Source organism: Tamandua tetradactyla, chromosome 25, assembly GCF_023851605.1.
Source record: "Tamandua tetradactyla isolate mTamTet1 chromosome 25, mTamTet1.pri, whole genome shotgun sequence".
Taxonomy (NCBI): Eukaryota; Metazoa; Chordata; class Mammalia; order Pilosa; family Myrmecophagidae; genus Tamandua; species Tamandua tetradactyla.
The window spans coordinates 21,941,241-21,963,768 of record NC_135351.1 but is presented as its reverse complement, the minus strand read 5'-3'; the positions used below and the strand labels follow the sequence as shown (position 1 = coordinate 21,963,768).

The 22,528-nt window shown below is 38.2% G+C and overlaps 2 long non-coding RNA genes across 3 annotated transcripts in view; one reads left to right on the top strand and one right to left on the bottom strand.

Annotated features, from left to right (window-relative positions):
* The window catches only part of LOC143668903 (uncharacterized), a 256,906-nt gene extending 245,473 nt beyond the window's left edge, over window positions 1–11,433 (bottom strand). Inside the window, exons 1-2 of one of the 2 annotated variants that reach the window (XR_013168625.1) lie at window positions 11,047–11,433; window positions 3,025–3,118 (exon numbers count right to left, since the gene is read on the bottom strand). This is a non-coding gene — a long non-coding RNA (uncharacterized LOC143668903). The remainder of the gene's footprint in view (window positions 1–3,024; window positions 3,119–11,046) is intronic. The other variant, XR_013168623.1, reaches the window with a different exon arrangement.
* On the top strand, window positions 11,319–19,499 carry LOC143668902 (uncharacterized). Its single transcript, XR_013168622.1, has 4 exons — window positions 11,319–11,451; window positions 13,107–13,272; window positions 14,815–14,958; window positions 19,139–19,499. It is a non-coding gene; the product is annotated as an uncharacterized LOC143668902 (long non-coding RNA).
* Window positions 19,500–22,528: the final 3,029 nt, after the last annotated feature.

The following is a 22,528-nucleotide window of genomic DNA, read 5'->3' as shown; positions in this document are numbered from 1 at the left end:
TTTGCTAGGTAGGGACAGTTCTAGTGGCTTTCACTTGGCTTTTCCCACCATAATAACCCTCACTACACAAGTTAGAGAGCCAATGTGGGGATTCTGCCAGTTGCTCAGTATGTCTATTCCAATTATGTATTCTAAAACTGGAGAAATAACTACAGAATTGGTCCGGGGCCCCACTGGACCCACTATGAGATGAACCTAAGCTAAAACTCTATTGATCACCTGACCTCTATAAGCCCCCACTCTGACTGGTGGACGAGAGTGACGTTTTGGGTCCCCTGGAATTAACGTCATTTCTGAACCAGTGTCTAATAATCTCCAAAATATCTGATCATTTCCCTTTCCCCAGTGCACAGTTACCCTGGTAAAAGGCTGTCAGTCTCCTTGGGGAAGGCTTGTAGGAAGAGTAACAGTATAAATTTGTGGCAAGGTAACAGGGTTCTCCCCCAAAGGGACCTGGCCTCCCCTTCATTCAAGGGGCTCTGGGTCTGTAAACTGTCTCAAGTCTGGAAATTAATTAAGGGGCCATGACTCTGTGTTTTGTAATTCAAATTAGACTTCTGTTCACTTGACCTAGAACTCTCATTTATACAGCTCAAACAGGAATTTAGTAGACTGCCCATCTATTGTATTTCTAGATACCCCAGGATTTTTACTAGCCAATGCCACAAATCTCTGTGAGTAAGATTATTCTGACTCCTGCTTTGAGTTTGCTGTGTATTATAATAGCCATGTCCATAACAGCCACGTGCACTCTGTCTTTGGTGATTAAGTGCTGCCACCTGGCTTCTGTCAACTCGGGATCCAGTCATCCCCATTGTGTTTAAGGATTGCAGCTCAGTGACAGCAGTTCCCACAGTAATATGTGACCTACAGAGAAGTGCAACTACAGAGCTCTTCAGGGATGATTGCGCTAGTCTCACAAATTCATTTCTCACTGTTCTGGTAAAAGGTGCATCCTCCGGACATTCCTGTGGTGTAAGAGCAGGCTTTGCATGATAAGTCCACTCTAACATTCCAATCTCGCTAAGCCTCTGGATCCCCTCATCTACACTATACCAGGGCAGTTCTGGCACTTCAACCTCAGGTAATGTTGGTTACCTTTTGATCCATGTTTCAACCAAACATCCAAACAAACTGTTAATGCCTTTTCTAACCCCTTGAGCTATAACACTGAATGTAGAACCTCTGCTTAGTGGGTCCATATCAGTAAATTCAGCCTGATCCAGCCTTATATTCCTCCCACCATTATCCCACACTCTTAAAATCCATCGCCATACATATTCCCCTGATTTCTACCTATATAAATTGGAAAATTCACACAGTTCTTTTGGAGTATAATGTGCATCCTCATGTGTGATACTTTGCACCTCACCTTTAGGAGCCTGTTGGGACTTTAGTCTAGTTATAGGTCTGGAAGAAATGATGGGTAGTGGGGGTGGGTCATGAAAATCATTAGAAGTATCTTCCAAGCCATTTTCTTCAGGGCCTTCATTTGTAGTTTCATCTGATGAAACAGAATTAATCACTCTAGAGCTAATCCCTTAAGGTGGAGATTGGGTGGCCAACTCCTCAAGGCAGACTGGAGGTGGGGTGGTATGTCCTCAGGGTAAACTATTACAGGGTCATCTAGAGAAGACTCAGCATGATCTAGGGTTTCAACCTCGCCACCGACATCATTATCAATCCATGTCGCCATCCCATTTTTCAGGGTCCCACTCCCTTCCACTCAATGCCCTCACTTTAATGGCAAACACCATGCAAGACTGAAATTTCAGTTTACGTTGTAAAGCTACTACTCTAACAATAAGATTCTGGGTCTGATTTTCAGAGATCTCAAGTCTACGGCTACAGGAAATAAGATTTTCCTTCATGACACTCACAGAAATGTCTATATCTGTCAGACAACGCTTAAGCTTCTTGTTTGAAGCCTTAAACCCATCCCTTTCATTCATTAATGTACACAGTGTATCTAATAACAACCAGCCAATTTCTCTATACTTCCTGTTTCCTCAAAACTCCATAAAGGTGTCAAAAACATTATCCCCCAGAGGCTGGCTTCATACAAGCAAAGCAGCAGAAGAATCGAATGGTGATATTTTGACTATCTCTTTCACCAACTCACTTCTTGGATTGGCAATGCCATTCTGATTACGGGAATCAGAGTCCTTAGTGCCTTTGAGTCCAGTCAGAGTAGAAAACCATTCATGAAAACTCATTTTTATGATTCTGTTTCATCAGAACCACTCCTGGTACCAAGCTGTATTATTTAGGGTTCTCTAGAGAAACAGAATCAACAGGAAATGATCATAAAACCATCTCATATAACCCTGAGAACACAGAGCTCAAAATCTGTAAGGCAGGCTGTGAAGTCAATGATTCCGGTGGAGGATCTGCACGATCCACAGGAAAGGCTCTCCGGCCAAAGCAGGAAGAGAACCTGTCTCTTCTGAATCCCCCTTAAAAGGCTCTCATTGACTAGTTAAGTATCACTCATTAAAGAAGACATTCCCCTTGGCTGATTACAAGTGGAATCAGCTGTGGACATAGCTAATGTGCTCATGCTTTAATTCTATGAAATGTCCTTATAGCAAAAGACAGGCCAGCACCTGTCCAACCAGACAAACAGGTACCACCATCTGGACAAGTTGACACATGAACCTGACCATGACACCAGCCATGTGCCTTCCCATGTGACAGACACTAGCCTTTCTTAAGTCAAGGTATCTTTCTCTGGAGGCTTTAGTTTGGACATTATTATGGCCTTAGAACTACAAACTTGTTAACTTAATAAATTCCCTTTTTAAAAGCTGTTCCATTTCTGGTACATTGCATTCTGGCAGCATTTAGCAAACTAAAACACTTGTTATCAAATCAAACATGATTATTACAGCTTTAGGATGTCAAATTTAAACCCTGCAGTAACCATAAAAAAAAAAAATATGAAAAATTTATGCTCTCCTAACACAAAAGAGTCTGTTTAGAGGAGAGGAATGTCAGAGCACTTACACCCCTCTACTTCCTTACCTCAAGCCATTCAGAGGGTCTGCAAGAGGACCACAGGGAGAACTAGGCACAGGCCCTCTGAGGTTAGGGAGTCTGAGGTCTTCTATCTTGACTCCTGCTAAAAAAAAAGTCTTAAAAGGCTCTGCCTGGAAAAGTTTTGGTAATGGATGATGGTGATGGCAACATAACATTGCGAATGTAATTAACATTACTGAATCATATATGCAATTGTGCCTAAAAAGGGGAAATTTTAGGTTGGATTTATGTTACTAGATTAAAATCAAAATAATAATCACAGATCTGTGCAATGCAGTGACCCCTAATGTAAACCAGGGACCATAGTTAATACTGCATTTATAATATTCTTTCAACAGTTGTAACAAATGTACCACATTAAAGCAAGGGGTTAGTAGGAGGGGACTTTGTATTTTCAGTATGAATTTTTTGTAAATCTACATCCACCTATCTAATTAAAAATAAAAACATGTCCATGCCCTGTGTTGGGTCTCTGCCTCTGGCACTCTTCTTGCATGGATGACTCCCCACCACACACAGGCTCTGATAACCATTCCAGGTGCCACCCAGACTCCACCCACCCACACGTCTGCTTTGGTCATCCCCTCAACAGCTTGTGAACTGAGTTAATCAGGAAAGGATGCGAGAGGTGGCACAGGAAGGAGCAATCCTGCTGTGGCTTGGCACAACTTTGGCTCTTGTCAAATAGCATATGAGTTGTAGTTTTTAAGATCTTCAATGTTTTATAATCCCTTTTGTCATGATACTATTCAACAAGTTGTTACATATGATCATCACAATCTCTAAAAGGATAAAGATCATTGAAAGACAATCAAAAGACTATTATACAAGCTCTGACTTTATTATAAAAGGGATGCTTTAGAAATGTCCCAAGTGTGCAAACATCAATGGAGCAATTTTATAGTTCCTGTTTCGTGACTGCATCAACAGAACAATACTCATTTTTCCACACTATGTCACAGAAATATGCATATACTTGCATTCACCACAACAGTTAGCTGTCTTTAAAAATTAGAATAGAAGTCTCAGAGGGAAAAAATATTCTAATTTAAACTCAGGTAAGTTAATATGAACTAAATTTACCCATATTTTTAAGAAACAAATATTTTCAGGATAATTTTGCCAAACACATGTCTGAAATGCCTATAAAATTTCCTGAACCATAAATATAGTAAAGAGAAAAAAACAATGGATAGTACAGAGAATAAATTCATCCAAGACCATGGAATAAGTTGGAGTCTATTTGAATAATGCAATCAGCCCACATGGATATTTTAGGCACCCTGGTTTAATTCAACAAAGGTTCGCTGAACACCTGTTCATGCCCAGATACAGTATTAAGTAATGAGACAACAGACATGAGTAAGACACAATTTCTATCCTCTAGGATTTTAAATATTTTAAGTGAAAAAAGATGGAGGGTGGCGTTAGACTGGCCATTCATTAAAAACCTGGACACTTGGGGCGGGCCGCGGTGGCTCAGCGGGCAAAGTGCTTGCCTGCCATGCCGGAGGACCTCGGTTTGATTCCCGGCCCCAGCCCATGTAAAAAACAAACAAAACAAAACAAAATACAATAAAACAAGAAAATGTTTAAAGATGTTTCCCTTTCTTCCTTCCTTCCTTCCTTCTCTCTGTCTTTCCTTCCCTTCCTCCCTCTAAAAAAAAAAAAAAAAAACCTGGACACTTTATCATATGTAATCCTCACAATATCCCCATGAGTTAAAAATTATTTTCTCCCATATTTCAAATGAGAAAACTCAGGCTTACAGAGTTTAAGTAAATCACCTAATATCTGTGTGACACCTGAGTCTCAGAGGTAGCGTTCTGCAGCTATGAGAGTCAGCATTGCCCCATGTAGCAACTGTTAAAAACACTGAAAAAGATATCAGACTTCAATTAGAGAGATGAATGAAGCTGATCTGGGTAGGAATAAGGTAAAGCAGACTAAAGAGTAAAGGATGATATTGACTGTGTTTTAAAACTTCAACTTCTGTGTGAGATCAAAGGGAGAAATGTTTATTTGGTGCAAAATTTATATTTCTGTAACATACTGTTTAACTTGTACAGTCACTGTGTTTGTTTGGGTCTACTATGTACCCCCAGAAAAGCTATGTGTTAATTCTGATACAATCTTGTAGACAAGCTACTTCTTTTAATCCTGACTCAATAATGTAGGTTGGAATCTCCTGATTAGATTATCTCCAGGGGGATGTGGTGCGCCCAATTGTGGGTATTAACTTTTGATTAGCTGGCGCTGTGACTCCATCCATTCCTGGTGTGTCCTGATTAGTTTAATGGAATCCTTTAAAAGAGGAAATATTTTAGAGAAACCTGAGAAATGACAGAGCCACCAGAACCAGCAGAGCCCTAGGGAAGCAGTTGAAGATTCCTAGAGAAAAAGTTAGCAGATGTCACCATGTGCCTTTCCAGCTCAAACAAAAACTCCAAACATCATCAGCCTTCTTGAACCAAGGTATCTCTCCCTGGATGCTTTAATTTGGACACTGTCTTCGAACTATAAACTTGCAACTTAATAAATTCCCCTTTTTAAAAGCTGTTCTGTTTCTTTTATATTGCATTCCAGCAGCTTACAAACTACCACAGTTAGTTTATATGAACATCATAATTAAATGTAAACTTGAGTAGGGAGAAGTGAGATCTTGTTGGTTTGCATATGCTAGTGTGATACCCCAATGCATTCCAGAGTAATTGGGGCAGAGAATAAAAAAGTACTTGCAAAGCCCCGTTGAGGGACTGGGGAAAAATGTGGAAATATTAAATTTCCTCACCTGGGGAATTCCTGATATTCTCACAAGCCCTGGGGTCTACCCATTTAAAAGGTTAAGCCCTCAATCTTGAGGTTCGACTCTATGAAACTTATTCCTGCAAAGGAGAAGCTAAGCCTTCTTATATTGAGGAACAGAGTCGTCCCCCCCCCCCCCCCAAGCCACCCAGGACCTCTCTCGCTGCTCAGTTGTGGCCTCTCTAAGCCATCTTGGCAGTGAACTCAGTGCCCTCCCCTCTACATGGGACACAACTCCCAGGGATGTAAATCTCCCTGGCAACATGGGATATGATTCCTGAGGATAAGCCTGGACCTGGTATCAAGGGTTTGAGAAAGCCTTCTTGACCAAAAGGGAAGAGAGAGAATTGAGATAAAATAAAGTTTCAGGGGCTGAGGGATTTCAAACAGAGTCGAGAGGTTATCTTGGAGGTTATTCTTATGCATTATATAGATATTCCTTTTTAGTTTTTAGTGTACTGTAATAACTAAAAGGAAATACCTGAAACTGTTGAACTGTATTTCAGTAGCCTTATTCCTGAAGACGATTATATAACTATATAGCCTTTACAGCATGACTGTGTGATTGTGAAAATCTGGTGACTGGCACTCACTTTATCCAGTGTATGGACAGATAAGTAAAAAAATGAGGACAACAAATAAATAAATAGTATGGAGGGATAAAGGGTATGGGATGTTTTGGGTATTCTATTTCATTTTTATTTTTATTTTTTTAGAATAATGAAAATGTTCAAAAATTAATTGTGGTGATGATACACAACTATATAATGATACAATGAACCACTGATTATACACTTTGGATGACTGTATGATATGTGAATATGTCTCATTAAAATTGCACTAAAAATGTAAAAAAAAAAAAAAAAAAAAAGGAAAGAAACAAATCACCTAAAACAAACAAACAATTAGTAGAGACCTAATTTCAACCCCAATCCATCTGATTCCAAAGTTCATACTCCTTCTCCAACCTCACCATGATGCATTAAATTATTCTAAGCTGTATCATGCAGCAGAGATAAGTGTGGGAATAAATAATTACAGCCCACTACTATGCATGTGATAGTAACAGTATCCCAAGGTAGAGGGGAGACAGAGCAAGAGTAATCGAGTTTGCTACTCAGGGCAGCTCAGAGAAAGTTGAAAAGAATGAATAGTTCTGGAATGGGATTTTGAGATTAGATAGGAATCGTAGACAAAGGAGGAAAGAATATTCAATGACAATGGGGAAAACTCAAAATATTTTCTTTTATTTCCTCTGTTTCGGGATTTTGCCTCTCATAGAAATTATTCTCCTTCCTTCTTCCAATCTGTATCCTTCCTTTCCTTGAAAAACAGCATCAAAGCTCAGCAGTGCACAATGCTTTCCCTAATTAAGACATCTCTTCCCATTCATTCCCCCTTTCAATTCACTCTCCTAGGGTTGCAGCTCACGCAGGAGAAGGCGGCATTCCATTTATAAACACGCTTGCCTGTTGTTTATAAATGTTCTCAGATTGATGCCAAATGAAGATGCTGTGTTTCAATGTTTCCTTTACATAAATATGTGCTTATACATATGTTTCTTTGAATATGTTCTTTATTTTTGTAATATGTTTACACTTGATGCATTTTGGTGTATATCATATGTATGCTGTACCAATTTCTGTCTCTTTTGTATCCTCATGTGTATATATATATATATATATAGATAGATAGATATAGATATAGATATATAGAGTCTTCAGTACATGGGGGATGCTTAAGACATGTTACTAATTGATAGCTTCTTGAAGGGCATTCATTATCATTATGCATCAATGTCTACTGGTTAGAAGGATTTTAACTTGTGAATATTAATACCTTGGGGAGATTTTTTTCTATAGATGATACATTTTAGGAAAATGCTTTTTTTTGATAGATCTGGATGTAATGGCTCTGTACAGAATCACTCTTTCTCTGGGAAAATATTAAAGCACCCACAACACACACCTCCAGTGTGTTTGTGATGGTGTTAATACAGACACCGAGGACTCCGTCCACTACCCAGAGCTGACAGATTCTTTTTATCCATCATATCTCTAGCACCAGATCATTAATTCATGTACAGGAGAAGACAACTGCCAAATGATTAGACTACAGAGAGACGCTCTGCAGACACCTGTCATGTTGATGAAAGCAGCACCGTCCTCTGACCTTTGCCAGTTCAAGGTCAATAATGAGACAAGTCAGACAGGCAGAGCAGTGTGTGCTGACTCCATTAACGTTGACTGTGTGTGCACTCAGGAGCACTGCATCTCCTGTCAATTAGTGTGGGCAAACTGGGGACTGCTGATTGCCAGAGATGTGGCATTGCAGTTTCCTTTACTTCTACACTCTGCTGCATTTTAATTGGCCCCTGCGCCTTGACTATTTCTTCCAAGCTTCATTACTGCCATCATCAAGAAACTCAAAGAAGGCTTTTCACATTTCACGTCAGAAATTGGAAGAAATGTTGAACATTCTAGTAACGGAGTTTGATGACACTAGACTCTAAGGAAAGCCTTTGCAGGTTTCTTACAATGACACACTCCTGACTTGGCTAGGTTAGTTTAGCAGGACCAGTGAGAGGTGAAACGGAGAGTTTCTCATACAGAAGTTATGGGGTTGCAGCTAGGAAAGAGGCAAAGTGAATAAGTGATAATGGCTCTACAGTTACTGGCATGTCTGTGCAGGAATCTGTGTGAGCAAACAATCTTTGCATCCACAAGGGAAGGAGCAAAAAACCTGAAAAGGGAAAAATCTTCATAACAGAATAAACCCTTTATCCTAAGTACCACGTGACTGACTTAAAAGTCCTCTGCTATGGTTAGGTAAGGAGAAATTATTTAAGCCTTTGTTATACATCCCTATCCAGAGATTTAGTTAACAGAAAACATTTTAAAATATTAAAGTCTGCAGGCTTTTGTTCTCATAAACTAACACCACGGCTCTTCTATAGAGCAGGGATTCTTAAACTTGAGTGAGCATCAGAATCAGCCAGAAGGCATGCAAAATCACAGATTGCTGGATTCTCCCTACTCCAGAGATTCTGATTCAGTGGGTCTGTGCTGGTGCTCAAGAATTTGCATTTCTAACAAGTTCCCAGCTCATGCTGAAGCTGCTGTCCTAGAAGCAGCTACTCAAACTGCAGGCATAGTTCCTAGGAAGAAATAATTAACCCTTATCTTTTAAAACAAAGAAAATGTCACACATGGCCACCCAGATAAGTCATCAAAACCTTGAGCATGAACCTTTGATATGCATGAATACCATTATTTCATTTAATCACATGAACTGAAACATTTGTTTTTTTGTGAAATTCTTCAGAGCAAGAATATTTACAAAGAGCCCGATAGATAGTAAAAGGGACATCTCTTCTCTTAAGACATGCCTCATTCATGCCATCCTTTACCCTAAGAAACCTAGTTTTTATTTATGCAGGAGAGAAGATAACTAGCAATGAACTGAGCCAGAGGAACAAGTATTCCAAGTAGTCTACAGTGTAGGTGTGATTACATTGCAGATTAGCTGATTATTCTAGCTCTTGATTTACATAAAAAGTTTTCAGAACCAAATATTACATGGCATCAGCACAACTATTGAACAACTTCTCTAACATATGTAGACTCCAGTTACTCATCTGTGAGATATGGAAGTGCACTTAAAACTGTTGGTTCCAGGTGGTGCGATGGTGGCTCAATGGTAGAATTCTCGCCTGCCATGCTGGAGACCCAGGTTCGATTTCCAGTGCCTGCCCATGCAATAAATAAATAAATAAAATGTTGGTTCCTTCTAGCTTTAAGATTTTAGGACATGGATCCCTATTTTCTACTTGAGCCAAAATGTTTAATGCCTGGTGTGACATTCAGGTCAGAAGCAAACTTTTTAGACTCTAAAATTCTGAGGTCAATTCTTTCAGCGAGCTTATCTGAATGAGCACCAAAATGAAAACACCTCTCAGCTTGCATCTATTCAGTATTTCTGCAGGCAGAAATTCAGAACTTTACTTCACATTCCAAAATATCTACCAATCCAAATACTCCTAGAATGAGTAATGCATAACAAGGTGACATTCTGTACCACAGAAAGATCATCTTTTGAGAAATTCTTGTGGCAGAAATTGCCCATTGAAGTCGTGAAAAGAGCACTAGGAGATCACTACAATCAAATTCAATAGAAAGATCACTTAGGCAGATACTTCCTCCAGCTACTTTATTTAGGCCTATTAGTATTAGAATGGCCAAGTTTGCTGAGTTATTAGCCTTGCATGTTGAAACTAGTGAATCCTAAATTTCCTTTATAACTGCAAGTCTGTATAAAGTTTCCAATCAATTGTAAAGTTCATGCTGATTACTTAAGAAAGACTGCTATTCAAACTCGGGCTCTAATAAATCCAATCCAATTTTCACCAGAACCCTTTTCTTAACGCGTCAGTGAAGACATGAAGTATCTAGGGTAGATATGAATTGGGGATGGTAAAATAGGGCATGTGAGGAAATGGGTTAGGTCTAACACTATTCCTAGTAACACTTTCAAAGGTAATAGGTATTTGTTCAATCACAGTTTTATCATTTAGACACCCTATCTCATAAGAAATCAGACCACAGCGAGTAAAAGCTTTGGCAAAATTTGAAACTCATTCAAACAAAGGTCTTCCTTGGATACTTGCTCTATGATATTGGTAAAAGGGAAACTGTGAAGTTTGTGTGTATATAAGCAAAAGTACTGACAGATATTTTAGCCCATTGAGCTAGAGAGCTTAGTCTGTGTCCTTGTGTACTTAAACACAACTCGATTTTCTGACTAAAGGTCCAATCGTGAGACTTGTTCTTTTTTCTGTCCCCAACACTGCAGCCTTTGTCTGGGTCACCCAAGCACTCTTCTTTTTGTCTTGAGTATTCATGCAGTCCCATATTTTGCCTTTCATTACTTTAGATAATAAAGGTAAAACAGACGTTCTCTCACCCCTCAAATAAAAAAATCACTAGACTTCTTTATAGAAAAATTCCTTTACTTTGCCCAAACCTCTGAAGTGACCAGAATGACACTATCAGGTGACAGAGATGCATGCAAACAGTGACGTGAGGAAAAGTCCAAGCCCTGCCTTTTTTGACACTGATCTCCTATATGCAGAACATACAGGTAGCTTAAAATTACCTTAATCAAAGAAGATACACCGAGACCCAAAAGACTGAAGTAACGCACCTGAGGGCATAGGCAGCAATGGCAAAGCAGGGTCTGGAAAATGTAGCAAATCACTTTGCATTAAGTGTCTTAGTTTCCCAGCTGCTGTGAAAAATTCTACACAATGCAGTGGCTTAAACAACAGGAATTCACCAGGTCACGTTTCAGTGGCTCCAAGGCTTACTTCCTCCAAGTTCCACAGGTTCTGGCTATCTGGCAATCTTCAGATTCCTTGGCTTCCCAGTCCCGCGGACACACCCTCTGCTTCCTCTTCCGGGTTCCATGCACTTCCTGCTTCCGGGCCCTGGCTCCTCCCCAGGGCTGTCTCTCCACTAGGCCGCCATAATGGGTTTAGGACCCGTCCTGATTTGATTGGGCTGCATCTTAACAAAAAATAGCATCTGCGAAAGAGCCTACTGACAATGGGTTCGTGCATAGGGATCGGATTACGATGACGGAATTGTTTTCTTCCTGGGGTACATAATTCAGTGGACCACATTAAGCTTCACTGAAACAATTTAGGAATCGTGTTTTTAAAATGTAACATTAACCAGAATTCAGATGTATCTGTGCGCCCCACAGATCACAATTATTCAAAGTTATTTCAATTCCTGTTATATGTTTTCCTGGCTAAATATAGAGAAATAAACGAGGCTTATGAATTAGAAATAAGATTTGGAAAAAACAAATGCTGGAGTCACACATTTAAGACAGTCCTAGAAACTGTCAACTGACATTTTTCATGTCTGTTTCAACCAAAATCCAGAGACCTGGTATTTATTTTCACCATATATTTTGGTGGTTTTTGATATACCCCTAAGCAATTTTATTAATCCTTTCACACTTTCAAAGTAAGGATTTGTATACAAACCAAGAGAAAACAGTTAATCATGTTTTCACAAAATATTGACACTACATGCCCCCACATAAATTATAATAAAAGATTTTTTGTTTTTGTTTTTTTACCATTTAAGTCTCTGAAGCATCATATTCCCCCATAAGGAGTTCTAAAGAAATAAAAAAAAAAAGAGGAAAAGGTTGCGGGTGTATATATGTGTTTGAGTGTGTGTGTGAATAAGTGTGTGCACACGTGTGTGTGTTTAGAATCAGATTGCCCTCTGGTGGAAGCAATTTATTCCTTCATTCCTTTATGATCTAACAAAGGAGTAAAATAGCAAGAAATCAAACAAGAAAGAACAAGGGAGAGGGAAATTAGAAAATACATAAGAAAAATTGGAAAAGACAAGACAAACTCAAAATAAGGAATAGAACTAGCAAATACTAGACAAAGAAAATCAGGAATAACATTTAGATAAGAAAGAGAGAACAGAGAGGATTATGAGCAAAAACAAAAATGGCTACTCTTGGCTTACCATTCGATCCATTCCTGAAATATTTATGGAGAAATAAAATAATTATAAATGCTAAGCATATAGGGCATGTTAAAAGGTTTTTCAGTGTATCGGCTAACTGTACAGTTAAACTATGTTTAATTGCATCTTAAACAGCAAAATGTTAGACTTAAAAGAATGGGGAAAAGTTTTCATGGAAATTCACTGAGAAAAACATTTAAAAATGAAAAAATGAGGCAGGCCATGGTGACTCAGCAGGGAGAGTTCTTGCCTGCCATGCTGGAGACCCGGGTTCGATTCCAAGTGCCTGCCTATGAAAAGAAAAGAAAAAATGCTTTTCCTCATGCTCTTACAAATTGCACATAAATCACAGAATTACATACAAATCACAGATGTACAGTGCTCAGGGCATTTCGTATTTACCACAAAAAGGAAAAAGACTTTTTTTTTTTTTGATTGAATGATTTTCTCACAGATTTTCTAGCTGTTTAGGGATCTTGGAAGGAAAACACAAGTTAAAACATTATATTACAATGAATAGGCTTTTTAAAAGCAGGTTTATTACACAAGGAGTGAAGTAGAAAGCAAAGCCTTATTGTCAATTTCCAGTGTTTCCCTACACATTCCACAGTGAAATTTTGGAACTGGTACCATATTAGGTACCAGGACAGAGAAATTCAGAGGAAGCTCAACACATCACCCTCTTGCCCCCCATCCTTCATTTATCAGAAAGATCATCAGCCAGAGCCATCATATCTCAGAGCAGGAGCAGGCATGAAACTTTGACTGCCCAACCCTGATCGTGTGTTTCAAGGGCCCCAAAGAGCTATGAAGACCATTCTCTGACCACGTCTCATTAGATGTACAGGGGTAGAGCTCAATCCCTTGATTGCAGGTAAGTGACTTCCAGGCACTAATTATCAGCTTCTCTTCACAACTGAAATACATGCAGTGGTTGCCTTCCTTGTCCATTCCAGAAACAATGGTTTTCAGCCACAAGATGGTAAGATCCTTTACATGTTTATTCAAAGGGCTATTTTCGAAAGGGGCAAAATTAATTAGGTCAGGGAAAGCCTCATGGGATCATTTCTGGTTGAGCTCTGTTCACAGAACAGAAGGGAAATTCATAGGGCAGTCGGGTACAAGTGGACTAGACAATTATTTAGAGCGAGTGTTTATCTGTAGCTTTACTGCTTGAAATGCCGAGCCCCCTGTCTAGTTTGAGATATGCCCATTAGGTACTAAGCTACAGGTGCCTTTAATTAAAATGCACCCTGTTTCTTAAGTGTTCAGATTTCTAGGGAGCCATGTCCTTGTCACCTCTTGCTTTGCACAAACTATCTAATGATATGAATCTCTTTTTATTTCTCCCTCTCCTTCTCTCTCCCTCAATGTATTCACTATGATCATGTCTGTCGTTTCATACTGAAAAGTAAAACCTAATTATCTCTGCTGAGAACCGTCTATTGTTCAAGCATGAGAAAATGAGCTTCCCACACTGCTAGCAGCCGCCCCTGATCAAAAAAGGTATCCCCTTGGGGAGCAAGATACGCTACCTGCAGGGGATCAGGCAAAGAAACAGTAGCTCTACAATGATGGGGTAGAAATTCTAAAAACCAGTGAAAAAATATCACCAAATTTTAACAAGATAAAGATTTAGTACCCAGGGTAAAATGTATTTTTTCGTATTTAAAATGTTTTAACTTGGAAGGTTATTGTTGGAAAATTAAGCTGGGGGGTGTGGGAGAGGCATTGTTGATTATAAATGTGTTTGATTACTAGAAGATAATTCATCAACCAAGATACCAACCGAAAAAGATTTTAGATATTTTCTTTTGAGAAAATTCAAATGTAGCAAAACCAAAAATGTAGAGATTTCTTTATCACTAAGCCAAATGTCTACATCAATCTATGACTGCAGATGGGACGTTGGCAAAGACATTGTTTTAGGATACAAAGATGATATGTTTAAGCCTTTTTTCAGCACTTTTGGGTATTCCCAAATAGTAATGCTAACTGTTGACATTTTGAATTAAATGTGATGGGGAGAATACCTTTCTAAGCATAATCCAAGTTGCTGATGCTACAATGATGAGCTGTATTTCACACTGTTTATAATATAAATTTTGTGCTTTCAGCGATTTGAGAAAATCAAAAATGATCTCTTAATTTTTCAAAATTACATCCATTTAATATAACTCTAGAAAATGAAGCTTAAATCAATCAAGTTAGTTAAAAGAACATTTCTGTAACTAGATTAACTCATACAATTATCATTTGTAAGATTAATTTATTTCAGGCTCATAATTATTTCCTTAGTAATTACTAGCTTAGGCCTATAGCTATTGATTCTAAAGTTCCTTATTCATTTAGAAAGCATTTATTAACTAATAGGTGCTAAGAATGAGTTATTTCATTTTTAATCTGTATATTTAAGGTGCTGCCATTAAAAAGGAAGAGACAGAAAAGCATATGATAAAGCTTGATAAATGCCTTGACAAAGACATTCAATTTGTTATAGAAGCATAATACAAGGCCATCTAATCAAACCTGGAAGAATCACAAAAGTTCCCTGGAAGAGGTGATATCTGAGTTGTTTTATTTTTAATAATAATATGTATTTCTTAATAAATTAAATACTAAATTTTTATTATTTAATAATAGTAAGAACAACCATGTTATGTTAAAGGGTTTGTATTTTTTTTTTCATTTAATGCTCACAGCATTCCCATGATACATGTACTATTATTATTATTATCCCATTTTACAAATAAGAAGGTAGAGGCAAAAAAAGGATTAAGTAAGAGTAAGAGAGGAAGTGAAAGTAACAGGATATAAATTTAGACCAGTCTGAATCCAGAGCCAATTCTTTCAACCAACCACTCCCTAGGCAAAACTCTCTCCAAGTTACACTGCCCATTTCAAGCAGAGGGAAGGATGTATTCAAAAGCACAGAGGTCAGAGAAAGCACCAAATATTCTGGACCTGCAAGCAGTTCAGTATGGTTCAAGCATAGTATATAACATGGATAATAAATGTCTTAAATTAATCTAATGTTACCAATAAGAATTGTAGATACTGTTGGTTATAACTTTGATTCAGGTGCTTGTAGTAACCAAGAAAGAAAAGGTTATTCTGCAGTGACAATACAACTCCAAAATCTCAGTGACTTAAAACAACAAATGATTATTTCTTGCTTGTACGAAGGTGCAGTGTGGGAAGTCCTGCTCATCCAAGCCTTTCAGGTACCAAGCTTGTGTGGTTCCCATCTTAACTCTCAACTTCCAGGACCGCTTTGGCAGAAAAAAAGAGAAAATTGCAGGGTCAAACACTAGTAATTAAATGCGTTAGCTCAGAAGTGATGAATGTCACATTAACTCATATTTCATTGTCCAGTACTGATTACATGATCGCACCTGACTTCAAGGGGCAAAGTACATTCTCCCTCGTAATTGAAAGTAGAGCAGTACTGACTATTGGTAACCATGTATATGCATAGAATAGTGATTTTCACAGTATTAAGAAGAAATAGGGGCTTTTTTTTTTTTTTTTTTTTACAGGACAATAACCGAAGAGTGTTGAAAAGGGAAAGACGGGAAAGGGCTGTGGAGACACTTGTTGTAAACACTTCCCCCTATTTCTTCTTTTTTTGTTTGTTTGTTCTGTTTTTTTATATATATTTTTTGTATTTTATTTGTATTTTTTCTCTATATTATCATTTTATTTCTTTTTCTGTTGTCTTGCTATTCCTTTTTCTAAATCGATGCAAATGTACTAAGAAATGATGATCATACATCTATGTGATGATATTAAGAATTACTGATTGCATATGTAGAATGGAATGATTTCTAAATGTTGTGTTAGTTAATTTTTTTTTAATTAATAAAAAAAAGAAGAAGAAATAGGGGGAAGTTTTAACAATTTAGTTTGAAGTCAGACACAACAAGGTTAGAATCCCAACTTCATGACTCATTGGTCTATGTGATTCTGATTAAAGTATTTTACCCTCAAAATCGCAGTTTCTTTTTCTGGAATATAGGAACATAACTATCTACTCTTTCAAGGCTGTTGTGAAATTTAAATGAGCTGATATAATTCTGTAAAATGAGATAGTATTTTACAGAATTATATCATAGCATAGTATTAATGCTTATGACATGGTTGAAGCCCAAAAAATGGTAGCTTCATTTTTAATTGATCAAAGAATATGCAATTTAGGAGTAGTCAAAAGAAGACTTTACAAAAAGGACTGTGGTATAAGAATAGTTCATTGATGTGGTTACCTGATACATTACAATATGTTACAATGATATATTCAGTGATGCAACAGGAAATTAGAATCAATATAAACAAGGGATTCTACCTAGTTTCTCACCTGTACTGATTTTTACTGCTGCATGATAAATTGCCTTAAACTTAGTGGCTTAAAACAACTCCCATTTAAAAGCTCAGAGGTCAGAAGCTCAGGCAGGGCTCAAACTGGGTTCTCTGATCAGTTTCTTACGAGCTGAAAGGAAGGTGCTGACCCAGCTAGATTCTCATCTGGAGCCCTGGGTCTTGCCTCTTCCCATCTCACAGGTTAGGGCAGAATTCAGTTCCTTGCAGTGATGAGACTGAGGTTCCCATTCCTCAGTGGCTGCTCTCAGCTCCGAAAGGCTTGCCACAGCCCCTATGGGTAGTACACAACGTGGATGTCTGCTTTTGTCCAGGTCAGCAGGAATACATCTCTTTAACTTCTTCCTCTGTAACTAGCCATAGAGAAATCCATGCTTTCAAAGATATCACCTGATAAGCTCAGCTTCACCCATACTCTCCCTTTTGCAGAATAGCATAGCATAATCATGGGAGTGATATCTCATCATAATCACAGATTGCACCCACATTGAAGGGCAGGGTGAGGGTCACTGGCAATCATCATAGAATTCTGCCTACCATATCTCGTCACAGTTATTTTATGCTCAGCACGGTATCTCTGGTTACAAACAGTGATTCACAGAGGTAGCGAATAGGAGGCATCCATGGTGTATATGACATAATCCTTAGTGCCAACTAGCCTAGGATTTCCTAAAGTAAATAATTTCTGTTTCTTTATTTATTATTGGGAAGCCGTTCTAGTTTGCTGGCTGCCAGAATGCAATATACCAGAAACAGCATGGCTTTTATAAAGGAGAATTTAATAAGTTGCTAGTTTACAGTTCTAAGGCCAAGAAAATGTCCCAATTAAAGCAAGTTTACAGAAATGTCCAATCTAAGGCATCCAGGGAAAGATACCTTGGTTCAAGAAGGTCAGTTAAGTTCGGAGTTTCTCTCTCAAGTAAGAAGGCACACGGCAAACAGAGTCAGGGTTTCTCACTCATCTAGAAAGACATGTGGCAAACACGGCATTATCTGCTAGCTTTTTCTCCTGGCTTCCCTTCACAAAGCTCCCCGGGAGGCGTTTTCCTTCATTTCCAAAGGTTGCTGGCTGATGGACTCTGTGCTTCTTGTGACTATGTCGTTCTACTCTCTCCAAATCTCCCTCATTCTCCAAAATGTTTCCTCTTTTATAGGACTTCCGAAACTAGTCAGGACCCACCCAAATGGGTGGAGACACATCTCCCCTAATCCAGTTTAACAACCACTCTTGATTGGGCTATATCTCCATGGAGAAGATCTAATTGCAGATCCAAACATACAGTATTGAATAGGGATTATTCTGGTTTTATGAAATGGGATTTTGATTAAAACATGGTTTTTCTAGGGGACATACATCCTTTCAAACCAGCACAGCAGCCCATTCCTAAGGGAAATCGTCACATATTTATTGGTAGACAATTCTCCATGACTCTATTGCATATCTATACTTCTTGCAAGCAGAGGCATACACTGTCTTTTTTTCTGAGCTATCTTTTCAAGAATATTTGTGTAGTGAATAACCTTGGAAGACAGAAATCGTCTCCCTCCTTAGCAGAGCACAAGTTTGCTTACTGGCCTATATAATTAAGATATCTCCTTCCAAATCAAAGGGCAGGTATTCTTAATGCCCATCATAAAAGATTTAAATTCTTGACGTTCAAAATTCCTCTCTTGTCACACAGCTCACTGCTAATGAGACATCCAATAGTGAACATCCTCATCCAATAGTGAACATCCAATAGTGAACTAGACATCCAATAGTGTTGGATGTTCACTAGACATCCAATAGTGAACATCCTCATGGGATTTGGGGCCAAAGGGAAACTGACCCAAATATGATGATACTCTGGCTATGGTTATTTGTATGAGTAATAAATGGCCCTTCATCTCTGACCCAGGAGTCTCATGTCTTCTGCCAGCATCCATTAAACTGTGCCATGCTAACTTGTTAGCTTGCAAGTAATGTACTTTAGATCTTTTGTAGTCCTTGAAAATATTCAATGTTAAGATATGGGAAATGGACACTAGGAAAAGGTCTGTGCTCAGTAAAAAAGAGTTGACTGCATGTAGTTGTAAAGAATTATATGTACATATCTTTTGCTCTCTTATGTTATAAACATTCTAGCAAGATGCACTTAAAATATCTGGATTGATAAATGGGTTGATTTGGTTTATGTGACTTGATTTCAGTTATTAAGGCAGAAATCAAAATTAATGGTTCCATATGAATCCTATGTTAATATTTCAATATATGTTCATTTTTTTCCTCAATACTAAATATATTATACACTGATCACAAATGGTATTACAAGTGACATTATCTATATTTGTATAAAATAACTTTTAAAAACATTTTCTTTGGGCAGGCGACGGTGGCTCAGTGGCAGAGTTCTTGCCTGTCATGCCAGAGATCCAGGTTCAGTTCCTGTTGCCTACCCATGCAAAAAGAAAAAAGAAAAAATATATTTCTTTACTTTCTACAGAGGATTGGTTTGTAATTCTGCAAGTTGGGCAAATATTTCCAATATTTTCACTAACATAGAACACTTGCCATTACAGATCTTGCTTTTAAGCAAACATGCAGCTTTATATAAGGGATAAGCCATTCCCCTATGACTAAGAGTTTATAGATTACCTGTATTAGGAAAATATTATTTTTATTCCATAGCATTTTTCACAAATTAAATGAAATAAATTTTGTAAAGGTTTGATTCATCACCAAAACTTCTTTCCCATTTGCTAATCATGAGTTCTGCTCTATTACTTGATATTCAGAAGAATTACATGCGCACGCACACACACACACCTGGCTTCCTGAATAGAAATGCAAATTAATCAGGAAGCAGGGGTGTGTCTGGGAAATTTATTAATATAATCTCAAACCCATGTTGATTTTGACATGTATTTGATATTTCTTGCCTACATTTATTTCTCATTGTCTAGCATTAGATTAATAGTTTAAATGATATAAGAACTTCCTTGGTCTCTGATTTTGATCGGGTCAGTTCCTGGACCCAAGGAGACCACAGTGACAGCCACTGCACACCCTACCTCAGATTCTTTAGTCTTGGACAGTTTATTAGCTCATCAGTTAAAAAAAATTTTCATTTCAGTTATGGATGTGGCATCAAATCCATGAAAATGTCCAATTTGGGTGTGGGATACCAACTGTTACTAAAGTTGATTGAAGTTTCTACTTCAATTGATTGATAACAATGCCCTTTTCCATGGTAGGCCCCTACTCACTACTGGAGTTGGCCTCATCACAATCTGAGAATTCGCCACACTTGAGTCAAAATTAAATCAGAAGTTATATGAAAATATTTCCTGAAAACTTGAACTTTGATGGGTGGAAGTTCACAAAGAGTTCATTTTGCAGGGAAAGAAAGGACTGAGTCATAATGTCGTAGATTAGAGCTTTTTATGTTTTCTCCTGTTAATCTATTTTTCTCTTAGAAATTAGCTGACTCAGCCGGTCATCAGTCATATTCACAATTGTATCTTTTCTACAACAGGGAGGCCTGAAGATAAATGTCACTCTTTACCCTTCTATTTATTGGAGGAATCAGAGTCACAAAACAAAAAAAAATCAGAACCAGGTTAAAAAGGAATAAGAAAATGTTAAGAAATATAAGCCATTCTAAAAGGCTTACCTTTGAAAATGTATTTATGAATAAATAAAACTCATGAACCTTGTTTATAAATTACATTATAGAATTTAGGAAGCTAGTTTTAATTCAGTTTTGTGAATATAAAGAAATAGATACAGATATATGGAGGCATATGCATATACATATTTACATTTATTATAAAACTTGTTGAAACTTTGGAAAATGTAGACAAAATTGGAAATGAAAACTCTGAATCATAACACTCATTATAATCCTTGTTAAAGTTTTAGTGTAATTCCTTCTGATATTTTAAGTATGCAAAGACATGTATCTGTATGAGAAACTGACATGTTGCTTTTTTATACAGTTTTGTACCATTTTCCCATGGCATAAATATTCTTGAAAGGTATGGCTTCCTCACAGCTGCCTCGTGATCCATTGCCATGGATGTTCCACAATTCTCATAGTAATTCTCTCATTATTAGACAGTTATCTTTTTATATATTGTTGATATTCTAAATAATTCTACAATGAATGGAATAAGGATGAAAGGGAGGAAAATATGCAAAAAAGAAAAGATATTGTTCCATTTATGTAAATATATTTATGCCTCCATAAAGAAACTAGAAAACCACGTTACATTTTTACCTACTAACATCTAGAAATGTCCATGTGTGCTGGTTTGAAAGGATATATGCCCCCTAAGAAAGCCATGTTTTAATATAAATCTCATTACTTAAAGGTAGAATAATCCCTACTCAGTACTGTATATTTGAAACTGTAATGAGATCATCTTCCCGGTTGATGTGATTTAGTTAAGAACGGTTGTTAAACTGGATTAGGGGATGACATGTCTCCACCCATTTGAGTGGGTCTTGATTGGTTTACTGGAGTCCTATAAAAGAGGAAATATTTTGGAGACTCAGGGAGATTCAGAGAGAGCAACACTACGAAGCAGAGAGTCCATCAGCCAGCGATCTTTGGAGATGCCTCCCGGGGAGCTTCATGAAATAGGAAGCCAGGAGAGAAAGCTAGCAGATGATGCCATGGTCGCCATTTGCCCTTCCAGCTGAGAGAGAAGCCCTGACTGTGTTCGCCATGAGCCTTCTCACTTGAGAGAGAAACCCTGAACTTCATCGGCCATCTTGAACCAAGGTATCTTTTCCCTGGATGCCTGTGACTGGACATTTCTATAGACTTGTTGTAATTGGGACATTTTCTTGGCCTTAGAACTGTAAACTAGCAACTCATTAAATTTCCCCTTTTAAAAGCCATTTCGTTTCTGGTATATTGCATTCCGGCAGCTAGCAAACTAGAACAGATTTTGGTACCAGGAGTGGGGTGCTGCTGCTGCAGTTTGCAAATACCAAACATGTTGGAACGGCTTTTTAATTGGATAAGGGGAAGATTCTGGAGGAGTTGTGAGAAGCTTGATAGAGAAGGCCTAGAATGCTTTGGAGAGACTGTTGGGAGAAATGTGGACTCTAAAGATACCTCTGATGAGGCCCTAGACAGAAATGAAGCACGTGTTATTGTAGACTGGAAGGAAAGTGAGCCTTGTTTTAAAATGGCAGATAATCTGGCAAAATTGACTCGTGGCTTTGGCTGGAAGGCAGACTGTAAAAGCCATGAACTTGTATATTTAGCAGAAGAGATCTCCAAATTAAGTGTTGAAAGTGCAGCCTGGTTTCTCCTCACAGCTTATAGTGAAATGCGACAGGAAAGAGATAAGCTGAAAACTGAACTCTTGAGTAAAAAGAAACCAGAAATTGAGGTCCCGGAAAATTCTGGGCCTACAGAAAGGGAGACTACAGAGTATAGTGTGGATTTCACCAAATGTGGAACTAGCGAGCCATTTCAGAGAAAGTCAGGATCAGACATGGAGTTATCCAGGAAAGATTTGTGGAAACTCCTTATGTCTAATGGGCATGATCCAAGGCTACTGCATAGAAAGCCAACGAGAGTGCTGTGGGACCTGTATAAACAGAGCCGCTGCCGGTCTGGACTGAGGGGTTCAGAGAAGGGACACATTGGAGGAAAAATAACTTCAGAGGCAAAACCGTGGAGGCTGAGGTCTGAAGTCAAGAAGCCTCAGGCCAGGAGAGTGGACCCACCCAAGCCCGTGGAGAGGGTGAGTTTGCCCCA